General features: G+C 36.8%; 1 protein-coding gene across 1 annotated transcript in view; it reads left to right on the forward strand.

Annotated features, from left to right (window-relative positions):
• The window catches only part of Col8a1 (collagen type VIII alpha 1 chain), a 138,508-nt gene that overhangs the window by 69,553 nt on the left and 53,825 nt on the right, over nucleotides 1-15,130 (forward strand). Inside the window, exon 2 of the mRNA XM_052158855.1 lies at nucleotides 13,610-13,728. The gene's annotated coding sequence lies outside the window, so the exon portion shown is untranslated. The remainder of the gene's footprint in view (nucleotides 1-13,609; nucleotides 13,729-15,130) is intronic.

Here is a 15,130-nt window from a genome sequence, read left to right on the forward strand (position 1 = left end):
TCCAGCTAATACTCTATGTTAACAGTGCTGTACACAGACTGAAAATATAGCAGGTGACCTCCCTGTAGACCATATGGTTTACAATAGTCCCAGAAGGTCCATTAGTAAGTAGAATCAGGTACAGCCACAGTCAATCATCTGCATTTCTTTGCATGACATTTGAACCTAGGAAAAGAAGTATTTTTATAACCTCCTGGAGCTGAATGTTTGACCTTAGAGCTTGCTGTCTGTGCCTTTTTTGTGTCAGTCCTCATGACTTACAAATGCTATTATTAGTCATAAGACTGTTCAGGCCCTTTTAAATGCCAGTCATGCTATTTGGCACTCTGACCTAAGCCTAACAGGAAATTCAAAATCCTAGTTATTTCCAAGAAGTCTAATTCTTTAGGATTTACTTTGAATTTTCTCTCCTCTGTGTGTAACTCGGAACTATGGTAAATGTCCGCAAGGTTGTACCATCACATTCCACAGAGCAAAGAGTGAATTTCCCAGAGGAAAGTGAACAAGTCTGTGTACCATGTATCCCGGAACTAAATCACAATTGTTGTTGGTAAGATAAGTGGTCTTAGGAAAGTCATCACAACTCAATTTTGTGTAATGAATAGAAAATGTTGTTTATTGAGTCAAAGTCAGGCAACAAGAAAGGGACTCATGTGGCAAGTAAGGGCATGTGGGAAGAGAGACAAGGGAAGAAAATGTTAGGAGATGCAGTGGGTGATGAGGTGACAGGATGGAGTGGGGAAGGGTGGGAAGCAGAGAGTCAAGGGAGAGGGAGAGAATAATCCAGTGAGTGCAGAAGATTCATGAACACCCTATGTGAAAGTCTATAGCTTTGTAAGCCAACTCAAATGATAATTTTTTAATTTAAAAGAGAAAATATTTACCTGAAACCTTGAAAAGGGATACAGTTCACAAATAAAATTCAGCGCTGAGTGAGCATCAACGACTCTCCTCGTTGGTTGACACCATTCACCCACGCAAAGGGAGCAGCCGTCTGAGCATCACTTGCCATTCTGCCTAAGCTCACTCACTGGGCCCTCCACGGTGGTATTTGCCTTAAGCCAGCTCAACTTTGGCATTCACTTGCATATATCTACACTGTTAGTCTTCACCACTAGAATCATAAATGCCTGTTCTCAGAGACAGGCCTATCTTTCACAATTTGTGGCACAAACATCAATAGGACCAAAATTATCCTTAAACTTAGGGATACACATCTTATAGGTATGCAGGGATTGCTTAGAGAACATACAGTTAAATCTGTTGTGTCAGAATTTCTTTACTTTTTTCATATATATTTCATAGAGTCGTTATTTCATGGAACATGGGCATGGGTGAAAATGGTTATAGAGAAGTATAACCATTCATTTATATATAATATATACATATATTATATGTGTATACATACATATATTATATATCTATACACTTATGTATAGGTATATATATACTATACCAAATATATCATTATGTATTTTATAATATTATGTATGTATACATACTTATATAGTAGAGGGGTATAGTATATATTATATATAATATTATATATGTATACACATACACATACACACATAGAATAGGGGTGTAGTATAGGGGATGCACATGTCACAGTGCAGATACAATAATACATGTGTGAAGTCAAGGGACAACAGGTGGGAGTTAGTTCTCACTTTCTATCATGTGCATTTTATGGGTTGAATTTTAGTTTTTAGATTTAGTGGTAAATCCTTTTACCCACTGAATCCTATCACTGACTGCTTGGTATTTTCCTGACACCATATATTATTGAACTAGCAGATACTTCTCTATAACCATTTTCACCCATGCCCATGTTCCATGAAATAACGACTCTGTGGCTTCTTATATGAATAAATGCCTGGGCTTTGACTAATTTCTGTAGCTCATAACTCATTTTATCATTTCATAGCTAGTCTGAGTCATGACACGTGGTTCATAACCTCTCTTTCAGTTCCATGTGTTTGTGTTCCTCAGAGTTCCCTGCGTCTGACTCTATCCCATAAATCCTCTGTCTGTACTGGAACTTGTACTTATCTCTCATTTCCTGCCTAAGCTAACAGGACCATCGCATTTTATTGACAGGTGATGCTTCCAACCATTGCACCAGAGATTGTCTCTATACTTCTTTGCCACTATTTTGACAAAGGAAGCAAGTTAATTGAGTATAGTTTGTATTGACTTCTAATGCTCAATGACAGGCAGAGAATTTTCAGAAGCGGAAAATACAACAAAGGCATAGACTCTTACACATGCTGTTTCACAGATAGATTCTATGACTCCTGTGCATTGAATTATTATGAGTAGTTTTCTGATATGAGCTCCCTGCTAACTTGAAATTTTCTTTAAGGTGATAAAGGATTGTAATAACACATAGGTCTTCAAAAGGGAGTTTCCAGGGAACTATATTCATATACATGTACAAGCTGTTATCAATTAAAACCCAAACAATGTAGTTTAAAACAGTCTTTGCTACCTCCCTGCGCCACATGTGAATTGTTTCTTGTGGCTGCTTCTGTGCTTAGTGGGTGGAAAAAATGAATGAAGCCATGTGACCAAAAGCTAAGAACTGGCTAAACTGTGACTAAGAAGAGGCAAGCAGTATATTTGGAATCAAAACCAAAATGAGGGGGAATCCTTTAAGTCAAGAACTTTAAAAGATAGTAAAGAGTTTCTGAGAGACAAAAATGAATGAGAAGACCTGCATATGAAGTACCTTAGCCTCCATTTCTGGGACTTCTTGTTTTCTTGGTGATTGCCGAGCACAGAGGTGAATAAGAAAGGAGGAGCCATCTTTGACTACCCAAGACCAAATAGTATTGGATAAGCCTGTATAGAAGCAACCAACCTTAAATAAACTCAAACAAGTTGTACTGTGTGTGTGTGTGTGTGCGCACGTGTATAAATAATAACTCATGAAAAAGAAGCCATGAACTTGAAAGAGGTTTCCAAGCTATAATGGTAAATGAGAAAATTGGCACCTACTAGATCACTGCAAAAAGGAAAGATCATCCCTGCAAAAAATTAACAATTCTTTCAGTGTGTGTGTGTGTGTGTGTGTGTGTGTGTGTGTGTGTAATCTATAGTACCTAATTTGAGAAATAAAGGGAAATATGTGTGCCATCATAGTCTCAAAAGATTGATTTTGTTAGTGTGTACTTGAAAGATCCCAGGGCATACAAGGCAGGAAACATTGCCATGTGGACGGAGATTTATAACTGCAGGTTTGCAGCCTTCTATCCTCCTTGCCTAAAAGCTACCTGAAAAACAAACAAACAAAACAAAGCAAAATAAAACAAAACCTACCTATTTGGTATCCATGACCTTGCAAAGCCATTCAGGAAATAATTTAAGAAATATAGCATATGCAGAAAACAAACTGAAAATATACATACCATATGACCAAAATTATATACCTGCAAGATATATTAAAAGTATTTAAATATTCCTTAGTAGAGAAACTTAAGTTGTAATTTAGAGGTTGTTGCAGGAGAAATCAGCAGTAAGATGCAAATGAAAATAAAAGTAATTGCCATTAAGGGACAATGGCTTCTTTTTGCCCAAAATAATACTTAGAATGTAGTCACAGACCACTCTGCAAATCAGTCTGGCGGTTCCTCCGAAAACTGGGCACCTCACTTCCAGAAGATCCTGCTATACCACTCCTGGGCATATACCCAGAGGATTCCCCACCATGTAATAAGGATACATGCTCTACTATGTTCATAGCAGCCCTATTTATAATTGCCAGATGCTGGAAAGAACCCAGGTATCCCTCAACAGAAGAGTGGATGCAAAAAATGTGGTATATCTACACAATGGAGTACTATTCAGCCATTAGAAACAATGAATTCATGAAATTCTTAGGCAAATGGATGGAGCTAGAGAATATCATACTAAGTGAGGTAACCCAGACTCAAAAGGTGACTCATGGTATGCACTCACTAATAAGTGGATATTAACCTAGAAAACTGGAATACCCAAAATATAATCCACACATCAAATAATGTACAAGAAGAAAGGAGGAGTGGCCCCTGGTTCTGGAAAGACTCAGTGAAGCAGTATTCGGCAAAACCAGAACGGGGAAGTGGGAAGGGGTGGGTGGGAGGACAGGGGAAGAGAAGGGGGCTTTGCGGGACTTTCAGGGAGTGGGGGATTAGAAAAGGGGAAATCATTTGAAATGTAAATAAATTATATCGAATAAAAAAACTATAAAAAATAAAAAAAATAGGAAAAAAAAGAATGTAGTCACAGAATGGTTGGGTATTGAAGGTGTTTACAATTGTAAAATTGTTTGAACCATCATTTTATTTTGTAAGTATAAAAAGAGTATCTCATTCTTCCATCATTATGTTTAGAGGTGAGTTACTCAAATTGTTTTTATTATTAGATATTTGCTTTATTTACATTTCAAATAGTATCCCCTTTCCCTCCCCCGGCTTACCAACCCACCCCCACTTTCCTGACCTTATGTTCCCCTACACTGGGGCATCCAGCCTTCATAGAACCAATGGCCATCCTCTGCTACATATGTAGCTAGAACCATGTGTCCCTCCATGTGTACTCTTTGGTAGGTGGTTTAGTCTCTGGAAGCTCTGGGGGTACTGGTTGGTACATATCATTGTTCCTCCTGCAGGGCTGCAAACCTCTTTAACTCCTTAAGTCCTTTCTTTAGTTGCTCCATTCGAACCCTATGTTCATTCTATTGGTTGGCTGTGAGCCGTTAGTATTTTGATCCACTTTCCAATAAGGATCAAAGTATCCACACTTTGGTCTTCTTGAGCTTCATGTGGTCTGTGAGTTGTATCTTGGGTATTCTGAACATCTGAGCTAATATCCACTTATCAGAGAGTACATACTGTGTGTGTTCTTTTGTGATTGGGTTATCTCACTCAGGATGATATTTTCTACCTCCATCCATTTACCTAAGAATTTCATGAGTTCATTGTTTTTAATAGCTGAGTAGTACTCCATTGTGTAAATGTACTACATTTTCTATATCCATCCCTTTGTTGAGGAACATTTCGGTTCTTTCCAGCTTCTAGCTAACATAAATAAGGCTGCTAGGAACATAGTGGAGCATATGTCCTTATTACATGTTAGAGCATCTTCTGGGTATATGCCCAGGAGTGGTATAGCTAGGGTTGCTCAAATTGTTAAGAGCTAGTAAGTGTGCATCCATATCTTGAGACATCATCTCACCCATTCCAAAGAAGCATAAATTCCAGAATTCTTTAGTTTTATATGACCTAATTAATCAATTAAAACCTGGCAGGAATTAGAGAAATTGAATATACTGACATGTCAATATTTGTAGAATAAAGCTCATTAAACCAACAATAAATCAACAATTTTAAGGGCTCTTCGGCAAATTATCTAACTATCTATTTTAGAAATAAATAAATAAATAAATAAATAAATAAATAAATAAATAATCCAGAGGCCAAAGTTGGGAAGAGCAAAGAAAGATTACAAACAGCTGACAGGTAAAACAGAAGCCATGCACGTCTGTGGAAGAAGCCCAAGCTGTGTTTCACAGCAGTGTTTAAAGAAATCATTGGAGGTCGAGTGGGGAGTTGTGGTGTGCTGTCTATGACAAAAGAAGAGGAAATAAATAGAAATTATAAATAAAGGAATTTAAATTAGACAGAAAGATTTTACTGGCAACAAGGGCTTTACAAACCCTGGGAAGGATTACTGGGGAGGTTTTCAAATTCCCTATCTGGATGTATTTACAAGAAGCAAGATAGCCATCAGCCTTGGGTGGCTGAAGCAGAGACCTGCAGGAATTTGCTTCAAGCTGGATCCATTTCTGTCAAACACAGCGAAAGCTGGAGAATGGAGTGGCATTGCCCCCTGAGAACAACCTTACCCAAAGGAATCATTTCCTTGGAAAATCAGCTGGCGTCTGCTCATTGGTTATAAGTGGAATGTACAATTATAATACATTCTGGTTTTTATTTTCTTTTTTAGCCTGGTTTCCAGTGGAAAGAAAGAAGGCTTATGAAATCTCTCTGGCAGGCTGTATACTGCTTAATACCTTTTCATTTTCCTTCTGCAGGCTGGTTACAACCAAGTCCCTAAGAAAATAGAGGAGACCAAAGTAGCATTACATGAACCCTTCCACTGGGGAGTGGGAAGTTCTCTGTCCTCTCCTCCAGAGGGAAACTTCTTTCCCTCCCCATCAACCTTTCCTTTCTTACCACTATCAAGACTCCACCAAGCTTTCCACAGGCTGAGAATTTCAGGAGCTTCAGTATCAGCATAAAAACAGCACCCCAACACTAGCACTTTGTAGCACATCCTCTAATTGATTCTGTTTCTCTGCTTACACAGCTGCACACCTGTTTGCCTGGAGTTTTTGCTACAACAATTGTCTGGTTTTTATTGTGAGCTCCTAGGGGCAAGGTGTGCAGTCTGTTACGTTTACTTTATATGACACTATGTACACATGTGCAGGTGTGACTGTGTTTGGCCAAAAAAAAAAAATGGTTCCTGGTATGAGTGGATGTTCAAAAATATATTATTGTGCAATTCATCGACGTTGTAAAGAACAAACTCTGAGTGAAGAAGAATCTTTCTAATTTCCTGGCTCTCCTGTGTGTGGCACAACAAAGCCATAATCACTGTCAGGGATCAAAGAACACTGAACAGTGTGAGCAGGGTCCAGCCAACCACTGGAAAGGCTAATAAATCAGGTTAGAAATTGAACACGACAAAACAAACAGGGTAGCATGTATTTAACAGTTGGCCCCCAAGCATCACTTTCCCATCTTTGTGTGTAGGCGCCATCCTTCTGGGACTCTCAGTTCAGAGCATTGGTGGTTAACATCCACTGTCACATGGGGCTGGTGCAGTTCATGTACCCCAATGAAGACAATAAGTTCATAGCATCCTGGATGTCTTATTTCTTCAGTTATTTTTTTTTACCATAATTAGTATTTTTACCTTCCCACTAATTCCTGTAAAAAACACCCTCCAATCTCTCCTTTTATCTATCAGTCATCCTCACTGACCCAAAAAGACAGAGATGAGTCAATTTACACTGCCTATTGGGTAAAAAGTTTCCATTTTTGCCTTACGGATCTTCAAAGTTGTGTTGTTTTTTTTTCAAAGGGCAAAATGACTAATACAAATCCATCCCTCAGGATAAGTACAAGAAATAACATTTTACATAATCTAAGAAATATTTTCTAGGCACTAGCTATGAAACAAATCATAGCTTCTGTCTTTAAAATGCAGACTATCAAAGGCGAGAGAGATCTTTGATAAAAGTATGTCCTGCCCTTCCAAAGCATCAGGGTCCTGCCTCCAGCAGCCACTTTGGGAGTTCACAACCACCTATAACTCCAGTGTTAGGAATAACTAACTCCTTGAATCTACATGAGCACCTGCACTCACATACATAACCCATACATAGACACACATGCACAGACACATATGCATGCACACATATCTGCAATTAGACAGACACAGCTACAGAAATGTGTTTGTACACATGTGCACACACATGCATATATATGTATATATACATATTCATAATTAAAATACTAAAATAGTATATCTCAAAAGCATGTGTACGTGCCTTAAGATTTTAAAAACATTTTAAATGATCTTAAATGTTTGTTCTTAATATTAGAGGAGTGTGATGAAGATTAAGTCATACATATTTAAAGTACACTTATTGGACATAAGGCATAATAAATAGTAGCTCTTACTAGTATTGTTTAGTACAATTTCATTTATAACTAGTTTTTAGGGAAAAAATTGTAAATAAGATTTTATCTTAGATTATTGGCAATTTGGTTTAATTGTTGAGGGGAAGAAAGAATTATCACATTCAAAAAAAAAGAAAACAAAAAACTATTGTCAAGAATCCTGAAGTCAGGATGACCACACAAGCTTGGACCTTAACCTCGCTTTGATGTCTGGAGTCTGGTTCTCATCCTGTTCTTCCTAGGATGTTTCAAAGTCTTGATCATGTCCCAAGATCACAGAAAATATTTTTCTCTCCTTCATGCTTCTTCCAACCCTGGTCTTAGTCATGGTTATTTTACAAACAAGTAACAAGATAAACTTGAAGTTTTTCACATATGTTTTGACGGCACAAGAATCAATTAGACAGGAATATGCAAACATTTAATTTCGAAAACAAATTGCTTAATAGATTATTGTGGGTAAAATATTGTACTTAATGAGTTTATTACCAAATCAATTATTGCCTAGATGGCTATGTTAGCTGATCATAATGCAGGTAATAAGATATTCATGCAAAGGTATTGTAATACAATTATCTCAAGCAAAAAATAATCTACATAGTTTTTATATTTTGGCTCAATTTAGGGTTTGTTCTTTTTTGCCAAAAGTAAAAGAAGACTTCATATCTGGTTCTCCTTGACTACTGACAATTAAAAACACATAATCTTTGTGTTTTCATCTCTTATTGGTGACCTCTGGCCTATCTGAATCATCATTATATTATTATTATAGCCTATTTGAAGGTTCATACCATTGTTTGCCTTACTGAAAAAGAAAGCAAGTGCCTATTTATTTCCTCTTTAAAGATGAGATGCTCATGAGAAATAATATACTACAAGAATGATTGACAGGTAAATCTACAGCAAAAATTCTGAGAGACTATCAGACATCACCTCTTGAATTGTAGTGGGGGCCAATTTTAAATCCCAACCACACAAGCTCCTCTCCTCTAGCCTTCTAAAGTAAGTCACCATTTCTTAAGTATATTCACCTTTTGAGAAGTTGATCCCACATTCCTTGTGTCCTCATTCCAAATTAATAAAACCCAAACATTTCATATATACCTTATAGATGTAGGCATTTTCAGGTTGTAGCAGATCAATTAGTGTTGCCTGCTTTGAACCTTATAAGTGGAGTCATGAAACCATTAATTCATTTTATAAGCAAGAGGAAATGAGTGTCTCACTAATCACACTTAAAAGAAAAGCAGTGATTTGGCAATCCAGATCCTCAGTGTTGGCTTAATATGACCTTAGAAATGTCCTCCTTTTTTCAATTTACCAAGACTTACTTGTCAATTAAGGTTTGATACTGTTCCAATAGAAAGGAATTTTGCAGAGTTTTGTCTAAGAATATACAACCTGAGTTTCTCTTAATTAAGTTGAAAACAGGCTCTCTCTGCTTTCAAACATTATATGTAGCCATGGACCAAATCAATTGATTTCTCAATAGAAAAGAAAGATTCACTTCCAAGTACTTCAAGGTGAATAACCCATTTTTTTCTGAGACCATACATTTCTAAGCAACTCAAATGTGCAGTTGAAATACTGTATCCATTTTCAGTATTGATCAATGGACCGTTATGATGTTCTTGATAACAGCATGCATTAGTAAGGTAATATTTAGTCTCCTTTTAAAAATTTCATATTTAGTGCCCAAGATGATGTTGATGGGATAAGACTGAGGAGTTTTGTTTTACTGATTCCTTGTTCACCAAATTTTTCCCTAGTAATGTGAAAATAATAGAATCTTTCATCTCCCTGCCTTTATTCATTTGTTGCATAGTTGTAGGATTAATTGAGAGTAGGCAGAGAACAATTGGCAAGAAACTGGCCCAAAGAGGACATTTATGTCTTCTTTCTTCCTTCATAAACACTAAGAATATAATAAACCTGCTTTATGTTGGAAATTCAAAACTATATTGATATATGTATTGAAACCTATATCTGAGTCTGAGATGTCTGAGAGAATGTTACATACTTTGTGAAATACTCTGCCACATCTATAAATAGCAATGTGAAATAGCAATTCACATTATACATAATCATGGGTTTTATAAAATTAAATCTCAGTACTATAGAATTTTATAATCATACCTCATTACTGGATCCCAACCCAAAGCTCTCACATCCCAGAATGAATGGTACCCTAGGGAACAGTTCTAACTCCATTTACCAAATGCAATATATACCCTACCTTATTCTAGATGCTTGAATTAAGACAGTCTCAAAAACTAAAACAATAAAGTTAAAAAAAAAAAAGACTGTTTCCAACACTTATAGTGATAAAAGAAAAGTCTTTTTACTAAGACTTGCTCCTTATCCAGTAAATAATTGCATGTTCAACAGCAATAAAATACTGCTGAGAGATAAACATTCTTCATTTCAAAGCAAGGAACATGTTGAATGGTTATACAGTTTCAAAAGTATGTGATTTGACAAGAGAGCTCTCATCATGCTCCTGAAAAAATTTTACGCTGCTGTGATTTTGTTTGTGGGTTTTTCTTTTCTTCCAAATTGAAGGAATGTGCTTAACTCTAATCAGAACCATCAGAGCCTTTAAAAATGCCCATAGAGTTTTAAATTTCTGGCTCAAAAAGAAAATAAAGTGTTTAAAATCTCAAGTGCTGAATTTCTTTCCCTGTTAAGTTCTGTATTTAAGAATTGCAAGATGTGTTTATTTATAAGGTGTCTAACAAGTATTTATAAATATATGTGTAACTAGTTCTAGTTACAAGGAAGGTTTAGTACAAAAGAGACAAGTTTTCTGCACCCAGGTAAGGAACTGGAGGTGCGTGCGATGGTCCATGACAGTAATCCCAGCACTTGAGAGGTAGAGGAAGAAGGAATTCAGGTCATCCTCAGCTGGATGGACTTGACGCTGGCCTGGGCTATCTGAAACCATGTCAAATAAAGAGAGAGAGAGAGAACGAGGTTGGAGAAGGAATTGTAGACAGAAAGGGAACAGAAAGGAAAGTTACTGGAAGAGAAGAAGAGCTCATGTTAAGGCTGACTTTAAGTGAAGATGGTGCATAATTGAGGAAGAAAGTTCTAGCTGCTACTGAAGAATTAAAGAGAGACTGAAGAGCCATGAAAATGAGTGTTTTATGTTGGAGCAGAGCAAGAAAGGCCTCTCTGAGAAAATGATGTTCAAAGTGAGATTTAAATGATTAAATGTCCATCCATATTGTGGTCTCAGGGAAAGTATTCCTGGGCAAGGAACCAAAGAAAGGCTGAACTTAGCTGACAGTATAAACTGTAAGAAAGACCAATATAAGGGTTCTCTGTATGGTCCAAAAGTGGTCAGACTTCCTAGTCAGACGTTCATGCCTCCAAAAGATAATTGCCAGCAGGCAAGACAGCTCCTTGTTCTTCTACAAACCACCTTCAGAAGTTATGCCAGGTGTGGCGACACACTCCTGTAATGCTAGCAGCTGGAAGGAGACAGGAGGATTGGGAGTTCAAAGTCATCCTCAACTACATATTCCAGACGAGTCCAAACTACATGAGATGCTATCTTAAAATAATGAAAAAGAGAGTGACCAGAAGAAAGAGAGGGAACAAGGATAAGAACGCTGTACTATATCTCTTCTACTGTGATGGAATGGTCCAAGTTACCATAAGTGCTCCCAAATTCATTGGAAGGAACACAGACAAGAGGTCATGTGAAAAACTTCCGGAGTATAACAATTCCTCATGGACTAAGGTTGTCTCCACTTCACCTTTTAATTTGCCCTTGATGAATTTTATGTATAATATTTTTGTATAGTTTTTCATTATGGCTGTTTCTAATACCCTACAATTCCTTTGTAAAGAATCAATTTTAAAATATATGTTCATAAAAACTAAGAATGGGGCTAGAGAAATGGAGTTAGGAGTTAAAAGTACTTGCTGCTCTTGCAGAAGATCAGGATTCGGGTCTCAGAACCCATCTTGAGTGGTCCAGAGCAAAGACACTGTAACGCCACTTTTGGGATATGCAGCACTGTCTTCTGGTTACCATGGGCTCACGAACACACAATGTTCATAGCCATACACTCAGACACATACACAATAAATAAATGCATTTTACTCAAAGGATTTATCTATTAATATATTTGAAAAGACACCATGCTATTGTCTTCAGCTACTTTAGTACTAGACATTGTTATTGCAACCACTTCATTCTTATCCCTTTCATCCTAAAACTCTTGTCAATGAAGACTCATCTAATATACACCTAATCATATGACTTTTGTGTGAAGAAGAAAAAGAAGTTTGAACATTTCTTGCTTAGTATTTTGCTGTGGTTCTAGCTCAGTCTTCCAAAATAAACTGAAATGTGATGAGTTTTAAATTGCCTGTGTAGGCGATACATCCACTCCCATCTTGCAGTGTTTGACTCCTGAAGACTGGTTTGTTTCACACCCAGGTCTCTTTTCAATAGTGTTATGAGTGGCAAAGTAAAGACGAAAGTCTCCTTAGTTGCACTAGCTGCATTTTTAAGGGCCAAACATATAAGTGGATACTATATTAGACAGCATAAAATATGAAATGACTGTTTTATTACAGAAAGTATTAGAGTATCATTCTAGAATGTGCTACTCGTTGCAAAACTACAAATCAGATACCCAATTCAGCACTTGATTCCTAATCAACAAAAGCTGGCTATCAAATCTTGATCTACATTCTGAAGTTGTTTAAATCTTTTTCTGAACACATACAGGTATCTCCTAGGCACATCTCTGTGAAACACAATAAGAGAGAGAGAGAGAGAGAGAGAGAGAGAGAGAGAGAGAGAGAGAGAGAGAATGAGAGAGAGAGAGATCACCTGTTAGTAAAAGCAGTGAAATTCTGAAATTCAGCTCGACTGGGAGAAATCTCACATGATTTGTGAATCATCTAATGAGGGACAATATAAGTGTATCTCTCCTTGAGTTGTGTCAAAATTAATAGAAAATCTAAACAAATAAAAGCCTATTTGACAGGTATCTAAGAACACCCTATTTGACAAGTATCTAAAAACAAATTCTAATTCAAGGTGTATACAATGAGGTAGGGAAAATGTATCTTTCAAAAGTTCACTTTTCTTAAAGGAGATTATACTTTCTGAGACATTACTTCTTCACACATTTGCTTTCTCTATAACAAATGTCTACATCCTTTCTACATGATCTCTAATCTGTGTGAGCAAGAGTAGAATTAATGGAAATTGAGTATGTGAGGATGAAAACAAGGACGCATGGTAGATGGTCTATTTGGACTTATGAGTGTATGCATGTTAGCTTTGTATCACTGTAACCAATACTTTAAAAGAGGATAAATGTTTCTGGCTTATAATTTCAGAGGTATCAGGTCATAAGCTCTTGACTATTGTTTTGAGTCTGTAATATTATGGGTTAGGGTTAGTGAAGTGGAGGCTTACTCACCTTGTGATAACTAAAAAACAAAACAGACATCAGGGTCTCAGTATTTCTTCAAAAAGACTCTCCTAATGACTTAACTACTTCCCAGTAGGCCCCACCTCTTAAATGTTCTACCACCTCCCAATGACAGCATAGACTACTGAGGTGTTTAGCATATGGGAGTCTGGAGAGATTCCAAATCTAAACTATAGCAATATATTATATAAAAAATAATGTGTACTTGTTTAAATAAAAGCAAAGCACATGTTCTCTCCCTCTTGTTAATATATAAGAATCTCTTATTAGATCTTAAATGTGCACCTAAATCTTATATGTGTTCATACATTTCTACTATACATTTTCTTATATGGTACAGAAAAATAGTTTGATAATAATTCTTCATCTTAATGCTTTATGCAATTGAATAAAAGCATCTTCGTCTTTCCACTTCAGAAGCTGTTCTGTAAATCAAATAAACTCTGTGAAGAGACTGGACCCAGTCCCTGTGGTATCACAAGAAGAGTCAAGCAAGGACTTTGGTCCTCGATTCTACTGGCCAGCCAAGCCTAAATGTAAGTTTGGGGAGGGGAGAGAGAATGGAGGGAGGGAGAGAGGACGGAGGGAGGAAGGGAGGAGGGAGAGTACCAGCCATGGATTGGTCCACTGGTGAAGCAGATACTTCTAGCTGTGCAGTACATAAACAATTAGGCAGATAGGTACCCAGTCTTTCTTCAAGTGTGATTATCCTGTTTCCAATACTATCTACACTGCTGAAAAACACTTGAAACTATCACTAATATTGAATTAAAAAGTAAACTTACAGTAAAATACAAAGTGTATGTCTAGTTGATTTTTAAGTCCAGGCATGTTGAAATAGACTCTTAGAATAATCATTTCCATAGGACCTGAATAGGTATCCATGTGTCCACCAGATGCTAGCAGCTAGATTGTACAGGGAAAAATTGCTAGCTTAAGCTACTTTTCATGATTCAGCAAAGGATTTTAAGTAATAAAAGATCTGGAGATTTGTAAAATAAATAATTCCAGTGCAAATGGGAAAATTAAAATAATCTTATCATCTCTCAGACATGTCTATATGTGTTTTTCTACCATTATCATATTTCTCTTAATTGGGCCCATTTTTTCCAGCTGATATTTTATAGTTTGAAGTTATGAGCTATAATGAAGAAATTATTCATTTCAGATGATTGAAGTGATATGCACTGACTTTTCGCAAAGACAGGCTAGGATGTTTGAAACTCAGCATGATATAGCAAATGTGGTTTTATTCACATGTGATATTCAATATATCCACAGTGAAACGTAATAACAGCATGCCAGAATCTCTTTTATTTTTTAATTGATGTCTCAGTAGAAGCAATAAAAATACAAAGTACATCATTAACTTTTGAACTTTCATGGAAAAAAAAAGAGCTCACAACATACCATCCATTTCTGACAAGTAGACATTATCTCATAGCACCCACAGCATCCTGTGCCTATTATGGTTGCCTGGTTTTAAGTGTGACTTTTGGACACATGGCTTGAGAGTTCCTAATATATAATAGCACAATGACTTTTTACAGTGCGCTTTTATTTCATAATTGAAAGACTGATTGGTTAAGCTTCTTCAGTTTGTGTTTGTGTGTCTGTCTGTGTGTGTGTGGGGGGGGGGGTGGGTGGGTGTGTGTGTTTTCCTGTGCTGGAGATACATCACTGGAAAAATAAGACACACACAGCACAGCATCCAGACACACGACCATGTCCTGCCTGGAATGGATCCATTCAGAACGCCTGGAGGAATGCAAATACTTCAATGACTTTACTAAGATATTACATTTTTGATGTAGATGCTGCCCACTCTTTGTACTGGGTCCCCTCAAAGCCAGATGTTCCTCAAATAAAATGTTTATAATGTAAATCTACTGAATTAAAAAAAATGCATGTTTGTTTAAGCAGCAGAGTATAGGAATC

Source organism: Apodemus sylvaticus, chromosome 15 (genome assembly GCF_947179515.1).
Source record: "Apodemus sylvaticus chromosome 15, mApoSyl1.1, whole genome shotgun sequence".
Taxonomy (NCBI): Eukaryota; Metazoa; Chordata; class Mammalia; order Rodentia; family Muridae; genus Apodemus; species Apodemus sylvaticus.